This window comes from Arachis ipaensis, chromosome B8 (genome assembly GCF_059453495.1).
Source record: "Arachis ipaensis isolate K30076 ecotype BB chromosome B8, ASM5945349v1, whole genome shotgun sequence".
Classification (NCBI taxonomy): Eukaryota; Viridiplantae; Streptophyta; class Magnoliopsida; order Fabales; family Fabaceae; genus Arachis; species Arachis ipaensis.
Window position 1 is genome coordinate 96,989,514 of NC_142443.1, and position 19,469 is coordinate 97,008,982.

Here is a 19,469-nt window from a genome sequence, read left to right on the forward strand (position 1 = left end):
TATAAAAGATGATTACTATAACTTAGAAGGGCCCGACATGATGAAGTCGGCCCAAAACATAAAAGTTATAAAAGTAATCCCTGAAAGAGACCTGACAGAGGTCCAATAAAGAGGATTACTAGAAATAACTTAGAAGGGCCCGACATGATGAAGTCGGCCCAAAACATAAAAGTTATAAAAGTAATCCCTGAAAGAGACCTGAACAAGGTCCAAGAAAGAGGATTACAAAAATAACTTAGAAGGGCCCGACATGATGAAGTTGGCCCAAAACCCTAAATGTTATAAAAAGTAATTCCCAACAGAGACCTCACAAAGGTCCAAACAAAACGGATTACTAAAAATAACTTCAGGCTAAAGCGAGGAAGCCGACATACCAGTGGATCCAAACATCCATAACCTCAAAGGAATCAAGCCACAAGTGCGAAACACAAAGGCATTCCAAAGAGGTCGAGCAACATGGCCCCAACACTTCCAAAAGACCTAAAAAAGGTACCAAGACAGATAAAAACAGACAGGATATGAAAAACATGAAGTTATAATAATAACAAGCTTAAGAGAGTACCAGAACCAGCCCCGAAAGCTTGGAAACCATTTTATTTTTCAAAAACAGGATGCTAAACAAGCAACTAAGAAAGTGTCAAGGGGCCAGCAACCACCAATTACAAAATAAAGAGTTCAAAAAGCCCACAAGCCGGGCTATTTACACAAACATTCAGAAAATTCATTTAAGATCCGAAGGCTTCTCGGCAGCATCAGTACGGGGTAAAGGAGGGCGAGTCTGAAGAGGGACTGAATCCACTGTCCCGTCATCCCTGTTTAAGATCTGGCAATCAAGTTCCAATTCAGGATGACCAACCTCAGATGAAGGAGCTGAACAAGTCGGCGCTACAGAAGTCTTGACGGCAGGCACAGGAGGGGGTTCAACATCATCATCATCAGGGTCGTCAGGGACAATCTTGCCATCCTTTACAACATTGTCCAGGCTGAAGAGAGTAAGGTCGACCTCGGGTGCAAGAACTCAAACCTGCTCCTTCAGGTTCTCATAAGCAGCATTTACACTGTCTACAAGGTGACCCTGGAGCTCGGTATAATCAACCCGGAAAGACTCCAACTCCTCCCTAAGACACATCACTTCCCTGTAGGACGTCACGTAGCTATCCTTGTACCTCAATGCTGTGTCTTCAGCCAACCTCACAGAAGCCGCCAAAGCAACAGAACCAGCCTTTTCGCCCTCCAACTCCTTCCCCAGTTTGGTCACTTTCACTTGGAGCTCCTCTTTCAAACCCTTCATCCGGTTGAACTCCTGCTTAGCCTCCTCCATGAAGGCTTTGGTGGCATGAAGAGGAAGATCTTGGGCAGTTCGGTACAGGGCAGCTCCCATATGTTCCATCTTAATGCTACTCCGAGTTATAAAATCTAAATGGCAAAGGAGAGATACATCATCCATAGGGAGGGCACCATAAGGACCGATCTGCTGGTTGACAAACCCAACAACATCGAAATCAGGCGCATCTAGATTGAAGGGTTCGATAGTTCGAGGTCTTTTGGAAGGAGGAACGACCGGAGGGAAAGAAACAGCGGCAGAAGAGTGCGGAGGATCAACTACATGGACTCGAGGAGTAGGGATCATTCTCCTTGGTCCAGGCGAGCTCGGCACAGATGGCTTCGGCGGAACCTGAGAGGACCCTTCCCCATCCACCTTGGTCGAGACATTTAGAGCCGCCGTAGCCTTCCTCGCCTTTTTAAAGGCCTTCATAGAATCGTTGTTTTTTGCCATCTCTGAAAAACAGAAATCAACCACAAGAGCATGTTACATACTAGAAAAAGAAGGAAGCAAAGTAAAAATAAAGATACACAATATATACCAAGCTTAGTTCGGATAAGGGAAAGATTTCCCAAGAACTTCTTGGTATCAAGATGGGGAGGCTCCCCCCAAATATCCTCCAAGACATTTACAAAGGCCTGATCGACCTCGTCCAACATCTCCCAGGTATACCGGGATACTACTACGTTCTTCTGCCACTCTAAAGTAAAGCGGGGTTCGTTATTCTCATCCAAAAAGAAAGGCCGAGCTCCTTCAACAGCCCGGACCTTAAAGAAGTAATTCTTAAAATCCCGGAAAGATTCATCATACATAGAAAAAACCTTGTGCCCCTGGCCAGACCTAAAAGAAATCCAGGAAGCCTTCTTCTTGGTAGTCCCAGGCTTGGTCAACACAAAAAGATACAAAAAGAGTGTTTGAGAAGGAGTAACAGCAAATTCTCGACAAACCAACTGAAAAATCTTGATAAAATCTCAAGAATTTGGATGAAGCTGAGAAGGGGCAACGTTACAGGACCATAATAGGTCAATTTCAAAAGAAGTAAAGGGAAGGTTGATGTTCATTTGGCTAAAAAAGAAGTCATATGCATAGAAAAAAGGATACTCCCCCTGAGTCAGGATAGGGAAGCAAACCCTATCGTCAGAATCAGGTGCTACCAACTCATAATTGTTCTCCTGATCTCCACTGCTACAAATTCGATGATGTTTTCTAAGCTCTACGTAAAATTTAGAATTGGCTAAAGAGACACACAGCAACACAAGGGAGTCCAACCAATCAGACATCCCCTCAGGAACCTTAGAAGACACCTCGACAATATTTTTGCAAGAAGACATGGCCAACTAGTCCTACAAACAAGAAAAGAATATTGGATTACTAAAAAACATCTCGGACAAAATCAAAACAACTCGGCCAAACATAATCCAGTGCAGTACAAGCGACAAAAAGAAACCCCAGGACCCACATCAAAAAGATCCAGGGGCATCCTTTGGAGGCAGTTAACAGAACAAGGACTCAGGAAAACCTACAAGCCTACACTTCAATACAGGAAGATAATGACCCCTTTGTTCAACTAAAACTATACTTTGAGTAGAAAGCCACGAGTCACAGATAAAACCATCAAAAGCTCCAGACCCACCATCTCAGTTTGATCAACAAATGAAGCAACCAAATAACAAAATATATCAAGAAGAAGCCATCAAAAATACAACCTTTCTCAGAGAAATAAGAAAGCATCAAGATCCTCTACGAAATTCATCAGCAAAGAAAACTATCCACATGGCGTAAGACATCAAAGGAGCAATCTTTCGAAAAAGCAAGCAGGTTCATGCAGTTTGCAAAAGAAGAAAAATAAGCAGTACGAACCCTAGAGTACAGAAGGATCATTCCAAAAGCAAGAAAAACTCCACAACAGTAAACAAGCAGATGCACGGCGATACAAAAGGTTCAAACATTTTAAAGTCAAAACCAGAAATTACATAATGCAAAGCAACAAAGTAAAAGAATAGGAAATGAAACCAACCGGGAAAAAGGAGAAAGCTTCAAAGCAATTGAAGACGGAGAATGGAATCTGGAATCGCCTTTCAAAACAAAGCACTGACAATCACCAAGCAACGTCGCAGGAAGAAAACGCAAAAAATGCAAAATTCAGGCGAAAACAGAAAGTGAGAGAGGAAAAGGGGAAGTTACAACTAAAACAGAGAAGAGAAACTGTTTATGTGTGTAAAGATCAAAATAAAAGAGCCAAGGAAAACGGGGCATTAAAAATTAATTAATGAGGGTATTAAACCCTCACGCATTCCCAAGACCAGAGCGCTAATACAAAAGCGCGCGCTTTTAGAAGAAAACGTTCTGCATTCAAAAAAGAAAAACTCTACAAAGAAGAAGTCGACAGATGCTCGAGTTCGGCTTCACCAGAGAAGGATCGAAGCCCCAAAATGAAGGCTTGACCTCCTAAAGAAAGACCGAACTCGAACAGGGGCACTGTTCATACCCTGGGTCAAGCTATCCGACCCGGGATGTTTAGCGACAAGGCGACCGACCTCTTTAAGTCAGACCCAATAAAGGGCCCAGATAGAGGAACATGACCCAAATCCAAAGGGGGCCCAAGCCTACAGAGATAAGGGCGGTTCCCTTGAAGATAAGATGACCTCACCCATAAGATAAGATAAGATAAGATAACTAACTTATCTTATCTAAAAAGGTCACTCCACACTACTATTAATACACTGGAGCACCCAGGTATAACTGATACTCTGATTCTACTAAAAACCTGCTTAATACTCTTGCTAACTTAAGCATCGGAGTCCCTTGCAGGTACCCCCCCCCACCCTCCGATGACGAAGGATCAGCAGTGCAGCCAAGCTCAACAAGTCGGATACGATAGCTCCAGCCTCCACTCAAAGCCGGACACGTCATCTCCGATCAACACAGAAGATCTCGTCCGAGATTGACCTACAGTTTCAGGTAACCCTCGGAACAGCACCTTTGCGGTAAAAGCTAGCAAATTCCTGGGCTTCATGCTCATGCAAAGAGGAATTGAGGTGAACCCAGATAAATGTCAGGCTATACTCGACATGAAAAGTCCGACCTACATTAAAGAAGTACAACAACTCAACGGAAGACTTGCGACCCTGTCCAGGTTTCTAGCTGTGTCAGCCATCAGAGTGTGAATGGACAACAGAGTGTGAGCAAGCTTTCCAAGACTTCAACAGTTTCTTGGGGCAACCACCCATTCTTACTCGACCACGGGAGGGAGAAGCACTCATATTATATCTCGTAGTAGGAAATCGGGCAATAGCCTCAGCCTTAGTCAGAGAAGACGAAGGTGGGCAGCAACCCGTCTACTTCATCAGCAAAGCTTTACTAGGGGCCGAACTGAACTATCAAAAGATAGAAAAGTTCGCCTACACACTCTTACTCACCTCTCGACGACTCCGCCCATACTTTCAAGCGCACACTATCAGGGTTAGGACCAACCAACCCATAAAAGGCATCCTACAGAAGACAGACTTAGCTGGAAGAATCTTGTAGTGGGCAATCGAGTTGATCGAATTCGACCTTTAATATGAAGCCCGGACCGCCATCAAATCACAGTATCTGGCTGATTTCGTCGCCGAGTACACTGATATCCCGGGAAATCCCACAAAATGAAATCTCTACGTGGATGGCTCTTCAAACAAGACCGGGAGTGGCCCAGGTGTGATAATAGAAAGCGATCAGGGAACCCAAATCGAACTCTCATTAAAGTTCGAATTCTCTGCTTCAAATAATCAAGCTGAATACGAGGTATTATTGGCCGGTTTAAGGCTGGCTAAGGAGGTAGGAGTTCAAAAGCTCACCATCTTCAGTGATTCACAAGTAGTTACCTCACAAATAGAAGGGAGCTACCAAGCTAAGGATCCCACCATGAAAAAGTATCTAGACAAGACCAGAGAACAGCTCGAACAACTCGGGGAATATGAGGTCCAACATATACCTCGAGAACAGAATGCTCGAGCTAATGCACTCTCAAAACTAGCCAGCACCAAACCAGGGGGCAATAACAGAAGCCTCATCCAGGAAATGCTACAAAGCTCATCAATCTCAGAGGAAGAAAAGGTCCTAACCATATCAAGTCAGGATCAAGGGTGGATGACCCCCATAATCAATTATCTCAAGTCAGAGGCACTCCCCACAGATGAAAAGGAGGCAAAGAGACTAATACGAGAAGCACAACACTACACCATAATAGGCAACATCTTATATAGGAGAGGGATTTCAACATCCCTCTTGAAATGTGTGTCGACTCCAACACAAAAGAAGTTCTAGAAGAAATACACAGTGGTATGTGTGGCAACCATCTCGGGGCACGAGCTCTCTCTAAAAAGGTACTCCGAGCTGGATTCTTCTGGTTGACCTTACAAAAAGAGGCAACAAAGTTCATCAAGACATGCCCACCATGTCAGAAGCATACTAACTTCCGCATCGCTCCACTAGAAGAGCTCATCAGTGTAACGTCACCTTGGCCGTTTGCAAAATGGAGGCTCGACCTCCTCGGACCCTTTTCCCAGGGGTCGGGACAAGTCAAGTTCCTCATAGTAGGGGTAGCCTATTTTACAAAATGGATTGAGGCAGAGCCCCTAGCTAATGCCACCACTCAAAGAAGTCGGAAATTCCTATACAGGAACATTATTACAAAGTTTGAGGTCACTTACTCCATCATCACAGATAATGGCACTCAATTCACTGATACATGTATAAGGAATTTGGTAGCTGGCTTAAAAATAAAGCACCAATTCACATCTGTAGAATACCCACAGGCTAACGAACAGGCAAGAGCTACCAACAAAGTTATACTAGCTGGGTTAAAATGGAGACGCAAAGTGAGCTTGGGCTGAAAAGCTCCCACAAGTCCTATGGGCATACCGGACAACTCCACACTCCACCACAGGAGAATCACCCTTCCGACTTGCTTATGGAATGGAGGCAATGATCCCAGTGGAGATAGAGGAAGGATCCCCTAGGATGATCCTCCACAATGAAGAGGTCAACTCCCAAATTCAAAGGGAAGAGCTCAACCTACTCCCAGAAATCCGAGAAAGAGCTCGGATTAGAGAGGAAGCATTAAAGCATCGAATGATTTCAAGGTATAATCAGAGGGTAATTCGATGAAGCTTCGCCAACGACGATCTCATCCTAATCCGAAATGACATCGGAGCAGGTCGGTCAGGAGAAGGGAAGCTAGCAGCTAACTCGAAAGGGCCTTACCGAGTTATAGAGGTACTGGGAAAAGGCTACTACAAGGTATCCGACCTTGAGGGGCGAGAGCTACCAAGGTCATGGCATGCCTATAACCTAAGAAGGTACTATAGTTAGAAAGTGATAAAGATCTTAGGTCAAGGTGCACTCTTTTTCCTGAAAAGGTTTTTTAATGAGGCGCCGGGCCAAGATCTACAAAATTGCCCGACTTAGAAGGGTAATCATCCACATGTATATATTCTTATTTGTATGCCTATTTTCTATTTGAATAAAGTTTTTCAAATTCCCAACAAAATTTTTCAACCAAGACTTATTAATCTGAGCGCAAAAATTCATCACCCGATTACGACAAGGTCGGCAAGATGAAAACCAAATTCATCGTCCAATTACGACAAGGTCAGCAAGGTGAAAACCAAATTCACCACCCAATTACAACAAGGTCGGCAGGATGAAAGCAATAAAAACATATTAATGCAAGAAGTTATAGAAAGTGGTCCATAAAAAGAGGCCTGACGAGGTCTGATTAAAAATGGATTACTAAAAATAACTTAAGAAGGACTGACAAGAAGAAATCGGGCCAAACCGATCAACGCAAAAAGTTATAAAAATTCCATAAAAAGAGGCCTGACGAGGTCTGATTAAAAATGGATTACTAAAAATAACTTAAGAAGGACCGACAAGAAGAAGTCGGGCCAAACCGATCAAAGTGACAAAGTTATAAAAAGTAATCCATAAAAAGAGGCCTGACGAGGTCTGATTAAAAATGAATTACTAAAAATAACTTAAGAAAGATCGATAAGAGAAGTTGGACCAACGAAAAACATGCGCTAAAAGAGAAACAGCTTTGCCCAAAAAGCCACGGTTCCTCAACAAGGCTATCAAAATTGTTCAACAAAACTAAAAAGGTTCGACGAGAACACTAAAAAGTTGCTGGACAAATTAGCCCCAATGATCACCTCGACCAACCAAGTGGACAAAACAATAGCTGATCAAAAGGAGATCGGATAGCAGAATACCAACACTCTATAAAGATCTACAAAAGTTGACTCAAGACCAAAATGCTCGAGCACGGCTTCCCTCAAAGAAGGGGTTAAAGTCTAAAGAACACGACCTCAAAGGAAAGACCGAGCTCAAGCAGGGACACTATTCATACCCTGGGTCGAGCTATCCGACTCGGGTTGATTGAAGACAAAGCGACTGACCTCTTCAGGTCAGGTCTCCCAACCTCTCCTTTAAAGAGATCGGGCACCTCGCCATAAAGAAGCCCAGGCAGGCCCAAACAAAGGGACACAGCCCAATCTAAAGACAGCTAAAGCCTAGAAAGATAAAGGCAATTCCCCTTGGAGATAAGATGACTTCACTTGAAGATAAGATAAGATAGCTAACTTATCTTATCTAAAAAGTTCACTCTACACTACTATAAGTATACTGGAGCACCCAAGTATAACTCATACTCTGATTCTACACATAAAAACCTGCTTAAAGCCCATGCTAACTTAAGCATCGGAGTCTCTTGGAGGTACCACCACCCTCCGGTGACCAAGGATCAGCAGCACCACTGAAGTCAACAAGTCGAACACGACCGCTCCGACCACCACAGCAGATCTCGTCCGAGATCGACCTTCAGTTTTAGGTAACCCACGTAACACATAGGAAATCAAACTATGTGCAATCATCACATCATCCCAAATCACAGTCATAGCTAAAAAAATAAAAAAACATATGTACAAGCCAAAATTAAGAGCAAAATGTCAAAATATGGATAACTACTATATAATACTAAGTTATGTACAAACAAAATTAAAAAGTGCAATAAGCTAAGTAAAAAGTTTCTCAAAAAGATAAAATATATACAAAACAACTAAAAAGCATAAAAAGAAACTAAACTAAAAGTGTTCGAAAATGAAGCTTGTCACCCAAAATGCGCTTGCTGAAGATGCACAACCTCCCCACACTTAAGATGTAGCACCGTCCTCGGTGCTCACGATCATGCGGAGTGGAAGGAGTCGTCACTGTGTTACCTCTACCTTCAGCTAATGGATTAGGGGATAGAGCGGCTGCAAGAGTGATGGTGGTGTTGAAAAGGAAAGAGCTAAGTCACAAAACAGCATATGAAATGAACAAATAATAAATATTTGAATGGAAGCATACATGAGAATCAAATTAAATCAAACACAAACAAGTTCCAATCAAATTCAGGACATGAGGAAAGCTAACTTGCTTGTTTATCAAAGAATAAAAGAAGGAATGAGCATTGTTACTATGCACAAAGAGAAAGAAAACAGTTAAAAGTTGAAGGTTAATGTTAGTTGAAAAATAAAAAGAAAGTTAAAAGTTAAAAGTTATGTTAGTAAAAAGGAAAATGGTTAATTGAAAGAGGAAAGAAAATTTAAAGTTAGGTGAAGGAAAAGAAAAAGTTAGTTGAAAAAGAAAACAAAAGTTAAATGTTATGTAAAAAGAAGGAAAAAGTTAGTAAAAGAAATAGAAGAAAAATCAAAAGTTAGGTGCATAGTCACAAGTTCTTTAATTCCAAAAAGTTTTAAAAATTTCAAAACAAGCAAGTTTGTATTCAACTCTCAACAATTCAAAATGCCAAAACAAGTAATGCACATATATGTGTAGAGCATATAATCAAGTAAATATCAATCACAAGTAATTGGAATAAATTAAAACAATTTGGCATTGACAAAGTTAGAAATATAGAGAAACAAGTAAGCCAAAGAACATTCAAACACCAAATTCCAATGAGGCATGAACGTCACAAGGTTGAGATAATAGTTGAAAATTTTATGCACTATGTGACTAAAGGTAATTTGGGCATAGAGAAAATGAACCAAATTAGCCACATAAGTAAAAGAAATCATCAACCTTGTGAGAGCAAGCAAATGAGGCTAAAATTTAAATGAAAACAAAGTTTATGGTCAATTTGAAAATTCACTTGAACTATTCAATGCATAGAAGTAAATTAGCATTATAAACAAGCAAAGAATGTTAAATGCATGACCGAAACTTGTAAACGAGTTCTTGAGGAGTTTTACAAAACCATTTGGCAAACAAGATTCTATTGACATAGAAATCCGTCAAATAGAGTCTTGTTGCACCAATTAAAACAATGTCATTTAATGAAACATGGTTAGGAAAAATCCGGCAGCATTTCAACAGTAAATTGGCCTATTTCTCCAAACTCAGACAATCAGTTCAGATTCCATATGAATTCTTTGACAGTTAAAAGCACAAAAAAAATCATAATGAATTCATAGGAAGTAAGTAAATAAGCCAATTCCAGCAAGAAAACATGAGCAAACAATTAAAATCAATCCAACCAGCAATAATGAGCAAATAATGGCTCAAGAAACAGCACCAAAACAGCAACAATACAGAAAAATAATGGACTCAATCAGCATTCTTTTTTTTGAATTCCATTACCAATCACAAGTATTCAACATGAACTTAAACAAATAAGCATCCTGAATCAAGTGATTAGGTTCAAATTGGCACAAAATAGCAGCAATACAACTTCAATTCATGCATTAAGTAAAATTGTCATCACTGCAAACAAAATCCAGAAATTGTGCATTCCAAACAACAGCCATTAACAAGAGTAAAGCAGCAATAACACTATGCAATAGCATCAAACAAGTTAAATAAGCACATGGACAAATCATCAGCAACAAACAAAAAAGATCAATGAAACAGCAACATAACATCAATAAAAATTTAAACCAAACCAACAGCATCAAGCAGATTAACTAAATGAAATCACTAACTAAGAGTTAAAATCTAATCAAATCTAACGACACAAAATGACACTAATCAGCATACTCTCAGCCCCATTAACACCAAACCAACAACATAAATCATATCAACACCAAAATTCATCCAAACCAGCCCAGAGAATCACCACACAATCAAATGATTTTCAAACAATCTCGGCAACAATATCTTAGCAAAATCTCAAGAGCACAGCGAATTCTCACAATCAAACAATTAATCAAATACTACCAGTAGTTTATCCATTAATTCAACAGAAAATCAATCAAGCCAAACTAAACGAATTTAGCAGCAGTTTTTCAACAAAATAATCAGTAAAATCAGAATATTTCCAATTTCTCAACCCAATCACACAATTAATCCAATACCTCCAACAACATATTCATCAAAACGGGCAGTAAATCAGTGAATCATAAATACTGTCCATCAACGCAATCAAACAATTCCAAACAGCTCCAACAGAGATATCCATAAAAAGAAAGAAATTGCAAAATTTTAGTAGTCAATTCTCAGCAAAATCATCCATTAACAAGCATGTCATAGAATCAGAAATTAACCAAATGAACTTAAGCAAAATGCTTGTTATAACTGAAACATAGATGAAATTCCAAAAAGAAAAGTTGAACTGAAACCTGTTTGAAGAACAGGGAAGGGGAATGCAGAAAATTGGAGCAGGGAAGGGGGAAGAAGAAGCACTGAAAGTGAGTGGGGGAGCAGCAGAATTGGCCGGCCTAGTGGTGGAGCTGCTCCAATGGCAGCAGCGGAGGAGGAGCGCAGCAAAGAAATAGGGGCCTTGCCCTATTATGTTGTTCTAAGCAGTGAAGGGGGAACGGAGAAAAAGGTGGTGTGTGGAGGGTTGCGTTGGCGACGCCGGTGACGGTTGGTTGTCGCGGCGATTTGCTAGCGATTAGGGTTTCTGGCGGCGCTGTGGTAGTGGGCTTGCTTCTGTGGTTTTGCGAGTGAGATGGAGAGAGGAGAAGAGGGTTGCGGCTCGCTGATAGTGGAGGCTAGGGTGATTCGCGGTGGTAGTTCGCCAGTCAGAGAGATGGGAGAAAGAAGGGAAGCTAGCCGCCGTTGCTCTGGGTTTCAACGGAGGCGATGGTAAGGGAGAAGAGGAAACGCGACAATAGGGTCTGATGGTTGCGGTTTTGAGAAGGTGGCGGTGGCTGGAGGTGGTTGACGTGAAGGTGATGGTGGACGATGGCGTGGAGGAGCTAGCGCGGTGAGTTCTGGGCTCGCGGAGAAGTGTGAACGGGAAACGGGGAAGGGGAAGAGAAGAAGAGGTGAGGTTGAGACAGGGAGAGAGGAAGAAGAGAGGGGAAAGGACACTGCGACTCGGCCTCTGGTTTGGCGAGGAGGGGTGGCGCTGCAGCTGAGGTGAAGGGGAACAAAGAGATTGCGTGTTTGAGGAAGGAGAGAATGAAAGAGAAGAGGAGGGAAGAAAGGGGGCGAGGGGTAGTTGACGATAGTTGTGGTGGCGGGTAAACGGTGATGGACGCAAGATGGTGGGTGTTGGATGGCTCAGAGAAGACGAAAGGGGAAGGGCTTCATTGGCTCAGGGAAGGGGGAAAGACAACAGAAGGGGAGATGAGGGAGATGCAGACGAACCAACTGTGAGGGCGCTCCCAACAGAGGGGTGTGAATTGGGGGTGCATACACATTAACGTCCGTGCATACGCACAGACATGAAAATGGGCCATTGTGCATATGCACACGCTGTGCGAATGCTACGGGCAAAGGGGGTGTTTGAGAGTGTGCGCACGCACTAAAGCTGTGCGTATGCACAAAGGGCATTTTTTTTTTTTTTTTTTACAGAAATTCACCCAACATCCCAAGATGTATATAAACAAGAAATTAATAAAAAGTTGCAATTATTTACATTAACTTTAAAATCAATTCAAAATTCTATTTTTCAAATCAAAATTATGGACTATTCAAAACACTTTTAATATGTACAAACAAAAATCTCTCCAAATTCAACCATCCAAAAATTAATTCAAAATTTTAAACATGCAATTCAAGTCAAAAATGCAATTTAAAGCAAAATTACTAACAATTCACATATGCACTTTAAAACAAAAATCTATTAAGGCAAGCTAACAACCAAGAGATATATTTACAAACAAAAACAAGTGACCAATCAAAAACAAAATATTCACAGATTCACATATTAACAATAGCCAACAATATAACACCATTGGATTCTCCGGCAACGGCGCCAAATTTTACGATGAGAATTATTGCCGGTTTAGAATCAATCGAGGACAAAAATCACTTCGTTGGTAGCATAGTCCAAACCAACAATGAATTCTCAAGATCAAATAATAAATTCAATACAAAATAATCGAGAGTAATTAAACCTCGGGTCGTCTTTCCTAGGAGTTGCAATGAAATATACACTTATTGGCTATGGGAGAGAGCATGGGGAATTGGGAATGAAAGCAAGAGAGCAAGAAATGTAAATAGCAAGGGAGCAATAAACATGCAAGGAAAGTAAATGGAAAGCAATTAAAAGCAATGAAAATGGAAAATGAAAGCTAACAAGGACTCTTGGAAAGAAGTGGGTAGTCTAGGTTTCCTATTCTAGTTATAGACCACAAACATGGCAATTGTGTGGAATCAATTCAAATTAGTCAATCCTCCTTGAGAATTAGTCAAAAGCATAATTGATCTCAATCCATAAGTCCTAGTCAACTCACTAATTACTTAGTGAAAGACTACGTCAATGGAAACCAAACCAATTAACTATTCTCACACAATGCGGAATGGACATCTACAACTCAATTCCATCAAAACATCCAATTTCTCAACCAAGAGTGTGAAAACTAAACATGCAAGAAATTAAACATCAAAGCAATAAAAGTCAAAGCAATTAAATGCAAGAAAAGGAAACTTCAAATGCAAGAAACCTCTTGGCAAGTAATTGAGGAGTAAGGCTACCTATCCTAGACATTGACCACAAACACATGATGATTATGAAGAGTTAATCCTACTTAGTCAACCTTACATCTAAGATAAGTCAAATAGGCATAGTTAATTTCAATCCCTAAGTCCTATGTCAACACTAATGGGTCACATAGAGTCAAGGGAGACTAAATTAACTAACTACTCTAATATATCAAGCAAGAATGGACATCAATGACTCAAGGATCACCAAAGTTAACAATTCCAAGCCAAGAGTGAAGAAAAGCTATGTAAAAACTAAGCCAAGTATTTTATCAAACACTTGGTGTGCCTGAGAATAAATAATATTAAATTGCATTAAAAATAAAATATAAAATACCAAAAGCAAGATAATGACAATAACAATTAAAGAGAGCAATAAATGACATGTAAACATAAAATTGTATTAATTGGAATTAAAATAACAAAAGTATTCATAACAGGAAAAATGCCATAAAAGAGAAAATAACAAAAAGAGATGAAGAAGATAAAGAAGCAATAACAATAAATGACAAGGAAAAGTAAATAGAAACGAGAATTGAAAGTAGAAATTACAAGAAATTAAACTAAAGAACCCTAAGTCTAGAGAGGGGGGGGAGCTTCTCTCCCTAGAAAACTAAGCAAAAACATGTAAAAACCTAAACCTAAGTGCTCTCCCCTTCATCCCTCTTCAATTTGGCTTGAAATAGCTTCAAAAATAACTTGGATTAGATTTTGGGGGCCCAAAAATCGCCCCAGCAGTTTGCAATTAATGAGCTCTCGTGCCAGGACCTGTGCAGACGCACAGATGTGTGCGTCCGCACACTGGCTATTTTCTGACTTGTGCGTACACAAAAATTATGTGCGTCCGCATACTTAGACTTATGTCCACTATAGTAAATTATATATCAATTTGAAACCCCGGACGTTAGCTTTCCAATGCAGCTAAAACCGCCTCATTTGGACCTCTGTAGCTCAAGTTATGATAAATTTAGTACCGAGAGGTCAGGATTGGCAGCTTTACAAATCCTTCATTTCTTGAATTCTCCCATTTTGCATGCTTTCCTTCCACTTCTTCAATCCATACTTGCCTTGTAAACCTGAATACTCAACAAACATATCAAGGCATCAAATGAAATTAAAGTGAATAAAATTTAGCAATTATAAAGCTTAAAAAGCTTATTTTTACTTTCAAGTACAATTTAGGGAGAAATGATGAAACTATGCTATTTCAATAGATAAATGCAAGAAAAGTCAATGAAATCTACCCAAATAGAGAAAATAAATACCATAAAATGTGGATTCATCAGTATAGTTCTTTTGAGCATCATTTAAAATGCGACTAGCATAATAAATGACATGCAGGAGCTTGTCTTGTCGCTGCCTGAACTACTCCTATGGCATAGTCACTGGCATCGCACATCAGCTTGAATGGTAGAGTCCAGCTAGGTGCAGAAATAACAGATGCAGTGACAAGCTTTGCCTTTAAGGTTTCAATAGAAAGTAGGCAATCCTCACCAAAAACAAAAGGTGTGTCTGCAACTAGAATATTGCACAAGGGTTTTGCTATATTAGAAAAGTCTTTGATGAACCTCCTATAAAAACCTGCATGCCTAAGAAACTTCTGATGGCCTTAATATTAGTAGGAGGTGATAATTTTTCAATTATTTCCACCTTAGCCTAATCGACCTCTATTCCCTTGTTTGAGATTCTATGCCCAAGAACAATCCCTTCAGTAACCATAAAATGGCATTTTTCTCAGTTTAAAACCAGGTTTGTTTCTTGGCATTGCTTCAGTACCAGAGCTAGATGGTTAAGACAAGATTCAAAGGAATTTCCAAAAATAGAGAAATCATCCATGAATACTTCCAAGAATTTTTCCCCCATATCTGAGAAGATGGAGAGCATGCACCTTTGAAAGGTTGTTAGTGCATTGCAAAGGCCAAATGGCATCCTCCTATAGGCAAACACTCCATATGGGCATGTAAAAGCTGTCTTTTCTTGATCTTGAGGATCAACTGCAATTTGATTGTAACCCGAGTAGCCATCCAAGAAGCAATAGAATGCATGGCCAGCCAGTCTTTCCAGCATCTGGTCTATGAAAGGTAAGGGAAAGTGATCCTTTCTTGTGGCGTTGTTGAGTCTCCTATAGTCGATGCACCTATGCCACCCTATGACAGTTCTTGTGAGGATCAGCTCATTTCTTTCATTGTGGATTACTACCATCCCGCCTTTCTTGGGTACCACTTGCACAGGGCTTACCCAAGGACTATCAGAAATGGGATATATGATCCCAGCCTCCCACAGCCTTGTAACCTCTTTTTGGACCACCTCCTTCATAGTCGGATTCAGTCGTCTCTGTGGCTGCCCCACGGGTTTAACGTCATCCTCAAGTCTAATTTTGTGCATACATCGAGTTGGATTGATTCCTTTTAAGTCACTTATAGTCCACCCGAGAGCAATCTTGTGGGCTTTAAGTACTTGAATTAGCACCTCTTCTTTCTGCTGCTCTAGGGCAGAACTTATGATAACTAGATATGTGTCACCATCTCCTAAGAACACATATTTCAAGGATGGCGGCAAAGGCTTAAGCTCGAGTTTAGGAGGTCCATTTTCTACTTTAGGGGTGGTCAGTGTCTCCTCCTGCTCTTCTGGTGCATGCAGTTCAAGCATGGCATCTTCAAGAATGTTACCAAGCTCTTCCTCAAGTCTTTCAATCTCACGTACCTCTTCAACCAGGGGATCTATGACATCAATCTTCATGCATTACTTTGGGGGGTCAGGATGTATTCTTATGCCGATTAGAAACTAGTGATAAATCTGATCGTGAGTATAGTCTAACCAACATATGAATACCGCATCAAACAATTCTAAAATCTATGACCGAGAGTATTGATCCCGGGTCGTTCTCCCTAGGAATTGCTTTAGAATGTGCATCATTGATTAGGAAAGCCTTTATGGTTTTGAGAGTTGGTGCAAGAATTCAAACTAGCAAGCAATCAACAATTAATGGAAATAAAAGCCTTGGCCAAGGGTAAGCATTGGAAGTTCCATCATTATAGTTTCCTTCAATTATGATAAGAGTTGATTATTGCTTCACTTAGTTAACCCCCTAACAATGGAGAAAAGTCAAGTGAGAGTAACTAACTTGAGTCACAAGTCCTAGTCTCACCCTAGGGAAGTCTAGCTTTAGTGCACTCCAAGCCAATTAGCAATTCTCAATTTATAATCTACAATTGATATCCACTATTCAAGTGTTTCCAATAACTCAACCCCTAAGCCAAGTAAGAGAAATCTACTCCATAGCTAAGGTTGTCATTATCACAAATAATTGGTAGGCAATTATAGAAAACATGATGCAATTGAGAGAAGAGAATTGAATTAAAGCTATCTATTCTAAACAACAATCACACAATTGAATGAAACCTCAATTCATTAATCCACATTCAAAGTAACAAAGTGAACCAAATCTAGATCTAAGAAATTAAACCAAAATAACATCAATTAAGAGTAGAAGAAGAGTAGATCTACACTTGTAGCAAAACAAAAAGTCAATTAGCAATAGATCTCACCAAGAATTCAAAGGAAACTTGCAATGGAGGATGAAAACCTAGAGAGAAGTTGGAGTTTCTCTCTCTAAAAATAAAATGTAACTAACTTCCTAAAAATATCTAGAATTATCACTCTTTTTAACACCCCTAAGACTTGGTCTTCTTAAGCTTTTCCCTCCAAAATCTGCTCCAAAACAGGGCCTGAAAACCCCTTAAAATTGCTGGGCACGTCTTTCATTTAAAAAATCATGTGCGCATATCGACGCGTACGCGCACTGCACGCGTACGCGTCCTTGGGCTCTTTTGCGATTCTGCGCGCAGGCGTACAGTGCGCACGAGCGTCATAAGGGATATGGCCCAGCCATATAAGCGTGTCGGCTCCTCGCTCGGCTCCACTGTGCTGCCTCTGGATGAGCGCATCCACGCGTACGCGCACTGTGCGCGTGCGCGCGCATGTCCAAACTTCAATTCTTTGATTTGTTTCATGCTCCTTCCGTTCATGCATGCTTCCTCCATTCCCCTTGGCCATTTTTGCCCTATAACTTCTGAAATCACTTAACAAACGGATCAAGGCATCTAATGGTAATAGAGGAGGATTACAATATCTCAATTTTGATGCAAAAGAAGCATATTCTCATATATGAGGTAAAATGGGAAAGAGACACGAAATCATGCAGTTTTATATGAATAAGTGTGGAAAATCATTGATAAAACCCTTAGATTCTATGCATGATAAACCCTAAAAACGAAGTTTATCAACCTCCCCACACTTAAAGTATAGCATATCCTCATGCTATGGGAAAGCAAAAGATCAAAGGACTACAAGGGTGTAGGACTCATGTGATGCGATCTACCTACATGAATGCAACTAGGGTACATGCTACTATCTACTTGGCCAAGAGTAATTCAATCTTTCTAGAAGACACATATATATGTGCACATAGAGCAGAATGATGGCAATGTATGAACTCTACCAATTCTAGTCATCAGAATGAAATATGCATAACTTGTATGAAGAACGCTCGCGAGAGCCGGGAACAAGGAATTGAGCTTCGAACCCCTCACCGGAAGTATTTGCGCTCTATTCGCTCGGTGTATAGGGTTGATCACTCAATCCCTCCCTACTTCATGCTTTTCTAAAATTTGTTTTTCTTCTAACAATCAACATATATTCCATGCATGCATGCAAGTATCATGGGGTCTTTTCTTTAGGTTGTAATGGGGTTAGGGTCAAGGTAAGGGTGCATATTTAGTCAAGTGAGCTTGAAATTTGAATCTTTGATAAGCTTAAACTTTCTACCTAACCTATGACATCCTATACAATTCAAAAGCTAACCTAACTACCCATTCTTCACTTTTTAACATACTCATACATTTTATTTTCATTTCACAACACTTATGCATTGATCCTTATTGAGCCTTGCTTTTAGGGCATTTTGTCCCCTTTTTATTTCTTTCTTTTTCTTTGTTTCTTTCTTTTTCTATATATATATATATTTTTTTTTTCTTTTTTCCTTACTATTTTTCTTTTTCTCTCTTTTCTTTTCCCCTTTTTTTCTTAATCATCAATGCATAATGTCTATACGTTTTATCAATACATGAGCATGTACCCAATTCCCAATCATTTCAATAAAAATACAAGGCTACCTTTTTATTCACCCAATGTCCCAAGTTTTCCCACACTTGAATGATACACACACACACACACTAGCTTAAGCCAATCAAAGATCCAAATAAGGACATTTATTGTTTTCCGCTTTAAGGCTGGTAATGTGCTAAATTAAGAACAAGTGGGTTAATCATAGGCTCAAAGTAGCTAACAATGGGAGATAAAAGGTAAGGCTATTTGGGTAAGTGAGCTAATGAAATGATGGCCTCAATCATATACATGCATGAATACAAGGAATAATGGACATATAGAATTAAACAAATCAAATATTACAATCATAGGAAGAGAACAATTTCACACAAGAAGGAAAAATAAGTGGTTATAAGATGTAACCACACCATTAGGCTCAAAACTCACTTGCTTGTGGTCTTGGCTCAAATCCCATGTTCCAAAATACTGTAACAACCCCGGTTTTCGAGAACGCGAAATCTTTTCTGAAAGTACTGATTTCTCCGGAAGATCAGTAAGGGGAAAACCTTTGATATATCATCAAGTATCTCAATCCTCATTGTCATTATGTCATCTTTAAGTTAGAACCTTTTACGAGACAAGCTCGATAACGCGGTCACGAAGAACCTGGTTTTTGAACCATATCGGTTAGAAGTTTTGATTTGGTTTTTTTGTAAATAGTCTCAGTTTGACGAACCGGACTCGATTTATGAGAGAAGAGAGATAATAGGATGATATTATCATTATATTAGTATTAGAAGCTTCTTGAATAATATTATAAGGTTACCTGGTCAGTTTTAGTTAAAAACAGAAAATCGGTTTAACCGGGTTTACGGTTTACTGGTGCAGCTTAGCACCAACACTCTCTGATGAATTTAGCAATACTAAGGCCTCATTATACATGTAATATTCTCATAATAAATATGTTACTAGTGTCATTTATGCTAGTAGCTCAGAAAATAATTTTTAGAGATGTTTTTACGAGTGTTCCGATACACCTAGTTTTAGTAGTTGTACACCAGAGATATTTTAATATTATTTTAATCCA

General features: G+C 39.9%; 1 long non-coding RNA gene across 1 annotated transcript; it reads right to left on the reverse strand.

Moving 5' to 3' along the window:
* Positions 1 to 8,296: 8,296 nt before the first annotated feature.
* Positions 8,297 to 12,065, reverse strand: LOC107614465 (uncharacterized). The gene is made up of 2 exons (XR_001614455.3): positions 10,963 to 12,065; positions 8,297 to 8,616 (listed from the first exon to the last, which is right to left on the reverse strand). It is a non-coding gene; the product is annotated as an uncharacterized LOC107614465 (long non-coding RNA).
* Between the last annotated feature and the right edge of the window lie 7,404 nt (positions 12,066 to 19,469).